This window comes from Procambarus clarkii, chromosome 7 (genome assembly GCF_040958095.1).
Source record: "Procambarus clarkii isolate CNS0578487 chromosome 7, FALCON_Pclarkii_2.0, whole genome shotgun sequence".
Lineage (NCBI taxonomy): Eukaryota > Metazoa > Arthropoda > Malacostraca > Decapoda > Cambaridae > Procambarus > Procambarus clarkii.
The window spans coordinates 49,398,893-49,410,905 of record NC_091156.1 but is presented as its reverse complement, the minus strand read 5'-3'; the positions used below and the strand labels follow the sequence as shown (position 1 = coordinate 49,410,905).

The 12,013-nt window shown below is 46.0% G+C and overlaps 1 long non-coding RNA gene across 1 annotated transcript; it reads left to right on the top strand.

Moving 5' to 3' along the window:
• Positions 1 to 1,880: 1,880 nt before the first annotated feature.
• LOC138358413 (uncharacterized) lies at positions 1,881 to 2,433 on the top strand. The gene is made up of 3 exons (XR_011225350.1): positions 1,881 to 1,961; positions 2,056 to 2,192; positions 2,280 to 2,433. It is a non-coding gene; the product is annotated as an uncharacterized lncRNA (long non-coding RNA).
• Positions 2,434 to 12,013: the final 9,580 nt, after the last annotated feature.

Here is a 12,013-nt window from a genome sequence, read left to right as displayed (position 1 = left end):
GCAAATAGACATTCTACCTGTCAACCTCCCCATTAATCAACGTTTGCGGGATAATTACTTAGAATTCCGCATCCCCGGAACCCAGGGCGCCTTCTTAGATTTAGCTAATATTGTTATAGATTTTAAGGTATCTTTAACGAAAGATGACGATACCACAAAATTGGAAGAGGATGACCATGTGGAATTTGTTAATGGGTTGTCAAATACCATGTTTAAAGGTGTTCAGGTGTTTTTAGGAGAGCAGGTAGTTGAAACAAATTCTAATTTTAATTATTGGTCGTTTATTAAATTAATTACCTCCATGCCTCCATCAAAAATGTCTTCCTTGGGGAGGATTGGAGCCTTTCGTAGGGACTGGAGTGATGATGGTGTAATCCCTAACGAATTTACTAATACATTTTTTACTGGGGCAACCGCCAAGGATAAAAAATTTATGACCGATTTAAAAGGTAAAGGATTGTCAATGTGTTTTCCCCTACTATTGGACGTAACAACCCTAGACCAATACATATTAGATAATATAGATGTGCGCCTAAGATTGGAGCTCTCCCCACATGCTTGGGTGCTAAATACAAGTGTGGACGATGGCTCTAAGTATCGGCTGCATATGGATTATGCTAAGTTGTGGGTAACACGAGTGTTCCCCTACCCAAGTGCTTACCTAGCCTTAAACAGCTCACTGTTAGCATCCCCCGACCCCATAAGCTATACTTTCAATAAAACCATTTCTAAAACATATGTCCTAGCAGGGAATCAAACTAGTCTCTTAATTGATCAGCCTTGGGCGCAAGTAATTCCTCACAGGATATTCATGGTAATTGTGCCAATGAATTATTTCGCAGGCCTTCACCAAGGTAATGGATTATATTTTGAAAATGCAAAACTGAAAAATATCGCCATGTATTTGAACAATAATGCAATTTACCGAATTGGTGGTGATTTCGACAATCATTATGCCCGCCTTTATTACGAAACTTTGAAGACATTAGGCTTAGAGCGTGATTCACTTCTAGCCTATGACACTTTTAATAAGGGAAGATCGATATTCGCCTTTGACTTAACCACCATTCAAACAAAGGATTCCCTCCCTGTGGAGAAATCTGGCAACTTGCGTATGGAGCTTGAGTTTGGCGGTGGTGTTACATATAACAGGCTGGTTTTACTGTTTGGGGAAACGACCGGGGTACTATCCATCGACGGACAGAGAACTGTTCTGTGTGACGTGCGAGCTTAAAAACATAATGAATTGTAATGATATAAATATTAATTTAAAAAATAATCTAGGGGATCGAGCACTCTACCTAGGTTGTTATAATGCTGATGAAATAGAACATTTAAATATCTCATCAAGAAAACCTATTGTTCTCATAACTAATATTTTACCATCACATAGCAGATTAACTATGGGACATTGGGTAGCTATTTATGTTGATAAAGTTAAACATCGAATGTTTTTTTTCGATAGTTATGCAATGTCGGCGGTTACTTATGGACATTATTTTCAGGGATTTATTAAAACTAACACAATAACAAAGGTGTTTGGAATGTGCTACAGACTCCAGAGTGATTTTACCCTTGCTTGTGGACTGTATTGCGTAATGTTCGTCCATAGGGTGAGTCACCTGGGGTTGCCTTCAACAGTACATTACTTACATAATGTATTTTCAAGCGTTAGTTTAAAATTAAATGATAAACGAGCCCTCGCTTATGCGAGACGATATTTTCCTATGAAACATCACTGTGTTAGGACATTTTGTAGAGGAGTAAGGGTTGGTTCTTATAGGTGGTGTAGAGAATATTTTTGTTAGCTAGGCAACCCACCTAACAGGGGGATTACCCCACATATAAAACACCTCTCACCCCACAACCTCCCTAGAAGACCCCCATCCCCCTTATCCTACAAATGGAAGGCGTCTCCCCAGAAACACACGCAGGGAAGATTGAAGTCCTTGAAGGGCCTGGTTAGTATTACCCTCACTTTCTGGTAAAGATTTATTTTTTTCCCACAATAGAAAGTTTGCTCAACCTCTATTTTACCTCTTCTTTTTTTTTCAGTGCAATTCTTAGGACCTGTCCACATTTGTAGAGTAGTAATTCTACGAGGAAGGTCTGCCCCAAACAAGATGCTGTTACGTACCCTAATTGATGATGCCTGCTGTAGAGGACACAAGGTCGCTCCTGCAGGGGGGGAGGTATGTACTAACTGTTCTTAGAGGAAATAGAATATTTTTCAAATAAAAGATATAGTCCTATAAATTATTTTCCCCATCTCTTTCCAGAACACTTCAGATGAGAGTCAGAAGGAAAGTCGTCCAAAAGGCAACCAACCAACTCACCCCACTCCCCCAAGAGAGGGGGGAGGGGGTCAAGACCTCCCCCCACTCACCACGGATGGGGAGACGTCAGAATTCTACTCAGATGAGGAAGGGGAGGTGGAGGGGGGAGAGGGATAGGGGCCATAATTAACTTCTTATACATCATTTGTGATTTTTACCTAATAAAACATTAATAAATTCTTTGATTTTTTTTAACCCCTGGAGGAGATTTATAATTTAATACCCCTATATAAGACCCACTCAACCTCCGCTGGGTGTGGAACTCTGTTACGGTAAAGTCAAGGCCATTAGGTGCGAGGAAGGGTACGGGCGACCACCCTCACCGGGAGGAACCTGTTTTACACCTGCCCCATAGAGGAATGAGGGGGCGTAACTGGCACTCACCCACGAGTGTTTATTATACAAATAAATTCATTTTTACTTAAATATATTGTCATACTTTACTGTATAAATGAACATGATCATAGTGGCGCATAATAGATACCTATCTTCACTGTTTTTTCGACTGCTACCACTCACACCTTGGGTGACCTAATATGGAGTGGCACTATGTGGCTCCCCGCTTCTGATTTCTTATCTGATCTCCTTACATAGGTGGCTCTATGTGGCATCTCCTATTCTACTGCGGTGCTCGCTGTGATTGAGCGATTAAGTGTAATATTGAGTAGTGCGGTGCTCAGTGATTCGGTGCAATATTGTAGAGCGAAGTGTTCGCTGTGATTCAGTGCAATATTGGGTAGTGCGGTGCCCGGAGTGATTACGTGCAATATTGGCAAGTGCAGAGTTTGGTGCGATAAAGTGCAATATTGACGTAGAACAGTGCTCGGTGCGTTAAGTGCTAACGTGTAAGCGGTGTGTTAAGTGCTAGTTGAGTGTTCCATCTGTGACAATGGCAGACAAAGCTACCATCGATGATCTGGATGATGTTCAGGCTTTTCTGAACAGAGTGGACTGTCTTGCCAGATTAAAGTACCTGAGCAAACCAGAGCTTGTACTAGTGAGCGCCTACCTGGCGATCAAGATCCGTGCCAGTGATTCCCGTGTGGAGATCTTGTCCAAGGTTCACCGGCACCTGAAGGCAGAAGAGAAACAGGAAGGCGAGACTCCTAGTATAAAGGAAGGTGAGGAAACGGCTTCCACGGAAAAGGAAGATAAGGGCAGCGACGTTGACAGTGATGCAGGTGAGCTGAATATAAGCTTGCTAACTGTCAAAATGCGTGCCTTGGAAATTAATCGAGAAATAGAGTGGAAGAAATTAGAAATGGAAAGAGAAAGACAAGATAAAGAATTGGCGATGAGGCGTTTCGAATTAGAACGAGAAAGAGAGAGAGAAGAACGAGAAAGAGAAAGAGAAGAACGAGAAAGAGAAGAGAGACGAGAGAGAGAAGAACGAGAAAGAGAAGAAAAATAAAGACAGACAACATGAACTGGAAGTATTACGACTAGGCGCTGGACAGAGACAAACTGGAGTAAGCGGTTTCGATCCGGTAAGGAATATCAAAATGGTCCCCAAATTCAACGAGAGAGAAGTTTCGAAGTTCTTCGCAGCCTTCGAGAAAGTCGCTGCCTCTTTGGAGTGGCCAAGGGAGAATTGGGCCATCATGATACAGTCAGTCTTGACTGGGAAGGCCCAAATCGCCTACTCTACGTTATCCCTTGACGACTCCGGCGATTACGATATGGTGAAGAAAGTGGTGCTCATGGCGTACCAATTGGTACCTGAGGCATATAGGCAAAAGTTCAGAAACCTGAAGAAGACCTCAGAGCAAACTTTCACCGAATTCGCCACGATCAAGGAGCGACTTTTCCAAGAATGGTGTGCCTCTCGGAAGGTGGAGACCAAGGAAGACCTCGAGCAGCTGATTCTGCTCGAGGACTTCAAGGATTGTTTGTCTGTAGACCTGAAGACGTACTTAGAGGAACAGCAGGTAGAGACCTTGAGTGCAGCAGCCACCATGGCTGAAGAGTACATCCTGACTCATAGGCCGTCTGCTAAGTACGTCCCAAGGAATTACCAGCGCCGGTTCGACAGACCTCATGATGAAGAAGAAAGACCCGTCCCACAAAGTGCTAAGAAGACGCCCCCAAGTAGCCCCCGAAGAACAAGTCCTAGCAGTCCGAAACACCGGAGCCCGAGGAGGAATATGGTGTGCTGGACTTGTGGGCAGAAAGGGCATATAGCTGCTAGGTGCCGAAGCAGAAGAGGTGGCAGCGCACGTAGGGAGGTGATGATGATGAGCTGTGTTACACCACCAGTAGGAAACCAGTCTACGACGACGCAGGAAGGACCAAGTTTGTTGGCCCCTCACACTTCAACCGGGTATGTAACGAGTGATCATACTGGTAGATCAATTGTAGTGCTCAGAGATAGTGGAGCAGCCCAGTCCCTGATCGTGAAGAGCTCGTTACCCGAGGGAGTAAGTGTGGATGGGCGACAAAAGGTTGTCCTAGTTGGGTTTCCTAGGACGCAGTACATCGCCCCCTTAGTGCCAGTACATCTTGACTCGCCTTATTTCAGCGGCACATGCGAGTTGGCAGTAGTCGATACCCTCCCTGTGGCTGGGATTGACGTGGTACTAGCCAACGACCTGGTGACCGATTGGAGCACCAATCATCCCAAGATAGCGGACGAGTCTGCCAGAACATCAAAGTCTGAGGTGTCTACAGGCAATGGTAATGTCCAGGTAAAGACAGACCCGGATGTAACTATGTTTAATTTGTCCTCTCGCCTACAGATTGAGAACGATCTAGCAGTGTCTCCTGATTCTCTCGACAAGGAACATGAGGTTACGATGGCAGAAGTACCTGAGCTAGAAGAGAGGCCTTGTGTGCAGGCACCCACGGATACCAACGAGTCTGGAGCGAAGGCGGATGTGTGCTTGCGGTATGGCAAGTTACAGCATGTAGTGAACCAGCCAGAGATTCCCCAGACGTCAGAGGTATATGAGGTGTGTTCAAAAGGTCTAGTGCCCTCTTCTGTCCAAGCCAGGCTTGTGGATGTTGCCGGCTATGGACATGACAAGTTCAGGAAGCTTATCCCTCAGATGACCAAATGTTTCCTAGCAGTATTTTGTTTTATTCTCGTTTGTGTTCTCAGTAAGGATCAGTGGACGACCCGTAGGATGATGGCTCCCTTGAACATCGGGAAGAGTTCCCAGGGATTGGAGACGTGCACTGTGAGTGTTGCAGTCGAAGAAGGGACCTGGAAGGTGATGGTAGGAGGTACGAGAGATGATAATGTGAGTGACTGTTTCCGACAGGTTGACACCCCCCGCGTGACTGCTGAGCCTCAATACAGCGTTATACGGAACGTTGGTCGACCTGACGTGGGCAGAGCGAATGCCATCTTCGGTGTGCAAGCAGCCCTGTTGAAACTAGGTGTAAGCCTTGTAGAGGTGTATGCAGTAAGTATTGACTTACCCACTGTCGCTATCACTCTGAATTATCAGACCCCTGTATTCCAGGTTCCTGTATCCCTGAAGGACCATCGGACCGGTACCAGAAATGCCGTCTGTGATCAGCCGTCATCGGTGCCTCGACGCAGAGAAGTGTCGAGTCACCCCAGATCGTGTCTACACGGATCCTTATTAGAGAGGTGTGAGATGATGCCCCTGCTTGACATCGCAGTGGAGATGTGGACAATTATATCAGGCAGATCATTGCCTTCTATCTACAAGTTCCCTTTGTGCCAGGATTCCTCAGTACAGTTCTGTAGACGAGACAGCCTCGCCATCCCAGATTATAGAGCATGTGTGTTCATTTGGAGTTGTGTCGTCGTACTAATTTGGTTTGTGTTTCTTTTTATAGAACCCCAAACCAAATTCTTTTTGGTGGGGAGGTGTTACGAACCCGGATCCAGCGTCCGAGCCTGGAGCAGTGACAAACACGCCATCTGTGGGTCAGCTCCCGAAACCCCCGCCAAACGGACGACGACACCTAGTGAGGACAGCGTGTACTGGCCTCGAGGACCAGTTTCCAGTCTGGTTCCGCGCTCAACACCGCCGCTCCTGACCTCTGGTGAGGTGGTGCTCCGACGACAGCGCCATCTATGGGCTGGATACGTCAGGTGTTTGTGCCCGAGCCCGTAAGTGAGATGTATTAGTAGTGTCCCAGTTATTGATGACGTGTCTGCTTACAGAGCCGACCTGGGACCACTGTGATGGAAGTGGAGTCAGTCTACCCGAGGCAGCCAGTCTCCATACTGTGAAGTTTGCTGCAGCTGTTGTGACGTCGTCCCCCCGGAAGAACACTGTGTTGTGTTAGCCTGCCATTGGAGTGGCAGTGAAAGGATTTACCCGGGACCGACTGTTGGAGACGATCATCCACTGGGGTATTGAGGACAGGAGGGTGATTTGTGATATCACACGAGACTCCTGTCGAGGGCGTACCCCTTATATCGTTCGTGGAGTGGCCGTACCAGCCTTGGTGGCTTAGTACCTGCCAGCAGACCAGCTGGACGTGTGGTTGACGGCCTCCACGACGGTGCCCCCAGTGGACCTGCGTTTTGGCTGACCTGTGGCCCGGGTAGGCTCGGCATTCTCAGAGGACACGTCGTGAGGCCACGAAGAAGGCACCGAGAGTTATGGCACCAGCGTCTTCAGTAGAAGACATCGATTGAGGATTATTCCCCTTGCAAAGTGTTAATACCCCTCCCCTTTGTGCATTTATTTATTCTTTATATTTAAACGGTGATGGTAAATATAATGTTAAGTTCTTAGCTTTCTTTCCCTACTCCCTTTAAGTTACTTGCGTCACGGATCTCGTCCCTTGATAGCCACTACTGGCTCGGGAACGGATACATATATCTTCCTCTACCAACATCAGAGCAAGAACCCCGTTGCGTCCCGAGAGGGCCGTAACAAGGAACCGTGGATGCAGTGAGCATTTCCTCTCTGGATGGCCACACTAAGGCGCTGAAAAAGAAAACTGGCAGCTCTAGGGTCTCTAGTTGTTTCGATTAGCTTAGACCCCAACTCCTTCAAAAAGCTAGCAGCACTTTTACCCCAGGCACCAAGTGTCTCTGAGGCGATGGGGACAAAATTGTAGTGGTGCTCAAGGTCTCTGTATTTGCGTGACTTGGCCGCTTCCCGGTGATTGGCAGCTCCTCCTGCTTGTGTAGCACTGAAGTCAACATAGGTATTGGCTAAAGTTGAAACGCAAGTGTAGTCCCACACCAACTGTCTACCATTCTTCCAGGGGTTCACCGTGATTCCGTCTGGGTGACCGACAGGCTCATCAGAGTTGCGGGACATTAGGTAACGGGGCTCTCTCTCTGCTGGACAACCGTCTGTGGTAAGGATTCTCTTAATAATGTCATTAACCTCGCCGTGTCTTGCATGCCATCCTCCCGTCCTTTGGCAAAGAAGGCCATGCCGTCCATATCTGTCGGCCTCTGCCTCGCCGCAAATACACCTGTATTCGGTGTGGATTGGGGCAGCTAGGCGGAGAGCCATGGCAATTCGGAGGGCCTGCGGTGTGAGACGGGTGCCGGTTGCTGACATTGGGGTTGCTAATAGGAAATCACCTGCATGGGGAGCTGCTACAGCTCTAAGTCGGGCAGTGTCATGTGGTGTTGTCGCAGCTTCTAGTAAAGTTGCAGCTTCTTGGTCGGCAATGGGGCGATCCCAGCTGGATTGCTTATGGGCTTCAGAAGGCGGTGGTTGGGGTGCTGGTCCTGCGAGAGAGACCCATTTGGTTGTGCAGTCTGTGAAGCTGGGATCATGCACCCCTGCCTGTTGAACTAGGTGCTCAGGTAGGATTTCCTTCACCAAGTTGTCAGACCCCACTGAAGAGGACAGGAACGCTGGTACAGCAATTTGTGTTGCTGTGCGCATGCCAAGGCCCCCGAGTCTGACAGGAAGGGAGGCCTGTTTCCACTGTGAGTCGCTGAGGGAAAGATTGAGGGCTTTTTCTAGTGTTGATTTCAGCAAGCTGTCATACTCTTCTAATTTAATATTGTTGAAAGATGGCGAACATCTTAGAAAGTAGGTCAGCCTGGGGAGGGACAAGCATCTGGTGATGAGGTAAAGTGCATCATGAGCATCGATGTCTTCAATCCTCTCGTTCATCCTCTTCAGGTCAGTGATCTTCTTACCAAGGACCCCGTCGATGGCATTCCTTCCAAGAGGAGCACCTAGGAGTGTGCTGTCCTCAGGGTTGGTTGTATGAATGTCAGGCAAAACAACCTTTATTTGCTCTATTATGTGCTGGTTGGTGGAGGTTATTTCGCACTTGGAAGGGTTCAGGGTGAGGCCTAGGCTTGCTCCTTGCTCCTGGATTATTCTTATGTCGTCCAAGAGTGAGGCTGGGGAGCCGGCTAGAGTACCATCATCCAGAAACCAAATGTTGAGCTCACTGGACAGGTTATCGGTGACTTCCTTGATAACTAGGCAGAACAGAAAAGGAGCAAGGGGGTCACCTTGTTGAACACCTTCTTGTGATTCAATTTCATGTTCCCCAAAAAGCAGAGTTAGATTCTTGCTGTAGCATGAGTTTACAAACGGGTAGAGGGAAGGAAAAAGGCGATGAACTGCACTGAGTACTGCATCCCTTCTAACCAGATTGAAAGCATTTTTGAAGTCCAGCTTTATCAGGGCTTTTTCATTCGTAATGTTGGCAATGTAGGCTCTAGCTGCATGAGCCGCTGCCTCACACCCTTGGGGAATGCCAAACCCATATATATATATATATATATATATATATATATATATATATATATATATATATATATATATATATATATATATATATATATATATATATATATAATATTATTAAATATGACCGAAAAAGTAAGATTAATAATTCTAACACGAATTTTCTCGATCTTTCGTACGTTTCTTTTCACTGTTAGTGGTAATTCAAAAATCAATTCTCCAAAATTCATTTTTATTTCTAGTCTAACGCGCCACTTGAGCGCTTTTCGTAAAACTTATTACATTTTCAAAGACTTTAGCTTTACACATACACAACTGAATAGAACTTACACATCTTCGATTTGTTTATATCTACATTTGAGTGAGGTGAATGGGGTGAGGTGGTATTAATAGGGTATTAAATTCCTAAACACAAGACAGAACACGAAACAATGGGTATTGAATGGAAGTGATTTTGTAGAAAGCCTATTGGTCCATATTTCTTGATGCTTCTATATTGGAGCGGAGTCTTGAGGTGTGTAGAATATAGTTGTGCATTAATTGGCTGTTGATTGCTGGTGTTGACGTCTTGATGTGTAGAGCCTCGCAGACGTCAAGCCGCCTGCTATCGCTGTATCTATCGATGATTTCTGTGTTGTTTACAAGGATTTCTCTGGCGATGGTTTGGTTGTGGGAAAAGATTATATGTTCCTTAATGGAGCCCTGTCGCTTATGCATCGTTAAACGCCTAGAAAGAGATGTTGTTGTTTTGCCTATATACTGGGTTTTTTGGAGCTTACAGTCCCCAAGAGGGCATTTGAAGGCATAGACGACGTTGGTCTCTTTTAAAGCGTTCTGCTTTGTGTCTGGAGAGTTTCTCATGAGTAGGCTGGCCGTTTTTCTGGTTTTATAGTAAATCGTCAGTTGTATCCTCTGATTTTTGTCTGTAGGGATAACGTTCCTATTAACAATATCTTTCAGGACCCTTTTCTCCGTTTTATGAGCTGTGGAAAAGAAGTTCCTGTAAAATAGTCTAATAGGGGGTATAGGTGTTGTGTTAGTTGTCTCTTCAGAGGTTGCATGGCGTTTCACTTTCCTTCTTATGATGTCTTCAACGAAACCATTGGAGAAGCCGTTGTTGACTAGGACCTGCCTTACCCTACAGAGTTCCTTGTCGACTTGCTTCCATTCTGAGCTGTGGCTGAGAGCACGGTCGACATAAGCGTTTACAACACTCCTCTTGTACCTGTCTGGGCAGTCGCTGTTGGCATTTAGGCACATTCCTATGCTCGTTTCCTTAGTGTAGACTGCAGTGTGGAAACCTCCGCTCTTTTCCATGACTGTTACATCTAGAAAGGGCAGCTTCCCATCCTTTTCCATCTCGTAAGTGAAACGCAGCACGGAACTCTGCTCAAATGCCTCCTTCAGCTCCTGCAGATGTCTGACATCAGGTACCTGTGTAAAAATGTCGTCAATATACCTGCAGTATATGGCCGGTTTCAAGTTCATTTCGACTAAGACTTTTTGCTCAATGGTACCCATGTAGAAGTTTGCAAACAGGACACCTAGGTGAGAACCCATGGCGACCCCATCTACTTGCTTATACATATGCCTATCCGGGCTCAAGAAGGGTGCCTCTTTAGTACAAGCTTGGAGTAGTTTCCTCAGAATGTTTTCTGGTATGTCAAGAGGAGTGCAGGCCAGATCACGATACACTCTGTCGGCTATCATCCCGATTGTCTCGTCCAAAAGTACGTTGGTAAACAGTGATTCTACGTCCAACGAGGCTCTTATCCCTGTGGCCCGTGTGCCCCGCAGTAAGTCAACAAATTCCTTTGGAGACTTCAGGCTGAAGGCGCAAGGGACATAAGGAGTCAGCAGGCCGTTGAATCGCTTCGCCAGTCTGTACGTGGGTGTGGGTATCTGGCTGATGATTGGCCGAAGTGGGTTTCCAGGCTTGTGTGTCTTGACATTTCCATATGCATATCCAGGTTTATATTCCCCAATAATCTTTGGCAGGTGGAGTCCGGATTTCTTGGTGTTCACAGTTTCGATCAGTTTGTTGACCTTTGCTTTCAATTCGGCTGTAGTGTCCTTCGTTACCCTTTGGAATTTAGTTTGGTCAGAGAGTATGAGGTTCATTTTCGCCAGATATTCGTCTTTTTTAAGAATGACGTATATTGGCGACTTGTTACCTCTCCTGACAACTATCTCCTTGTTCTCACGAAGGCTCTTAGCTGCCGCTTTGAGCTCGGGGGACAGTATGGTGCTTCTGTAGTTGCCTCGATTCTTTCCTCCTTCCGCAATAAGTTCTGCTTGTAAGGTATCTTTGGTAGTGACCTTCTTTTGTGTCTCGAGGTCGAATATGTCGTCCAACAGAATTTCCAACTCCACTTTCCGGGCCATCTCACTCGGTCTGGACATAACGTGACAGATGGCCCGGAGATGGCCGAGTGAGATGGCCCGGAAAGTGGAGTTGGAAATTCTGTTGGACGACATATTCGACTTTGAAACACAAAAGAAGGTCACTACCAAAGATAATTTACAAGCAGAACTTATTGCGGAAGGAGGAAAGAATCGAGGCAACTACAGAAGCACCATACTGTCCCCCGAGCTCAAAGCGGCAGCTATGAGGACATGTTTAGCACTCCAATAAACAGGATGAAAGTGGAAGATCTGGACAACTTCTTTATGCGTGATATCCAAACACCTGTAAATATAACTGATATCAACACGAACGTAAGAAATTTTGAAAGAGAAATTGACAATATGCCCATGCACTCAGCCCCGGGTCCAGGCTCATAGAATTCAATATTCATAAAGAAATGCAAAGTGCCAGTAGCACAAGCAGCAGTATAGTGTGGAGAAAGAGCTTGGACACGGGGGAGATACCAGATGCACTGAAAGCAGCAGACATAGCCCCTCTACACAAGGGAGGGAGCAAAGCATTGGCAAAGAATTATAGACCAGTTGCACTAACGTCCCACAAAATAAAAGTATTTGAGAGAGCCATCAGGAGTCAGGTCACAAGATTAATGGAAA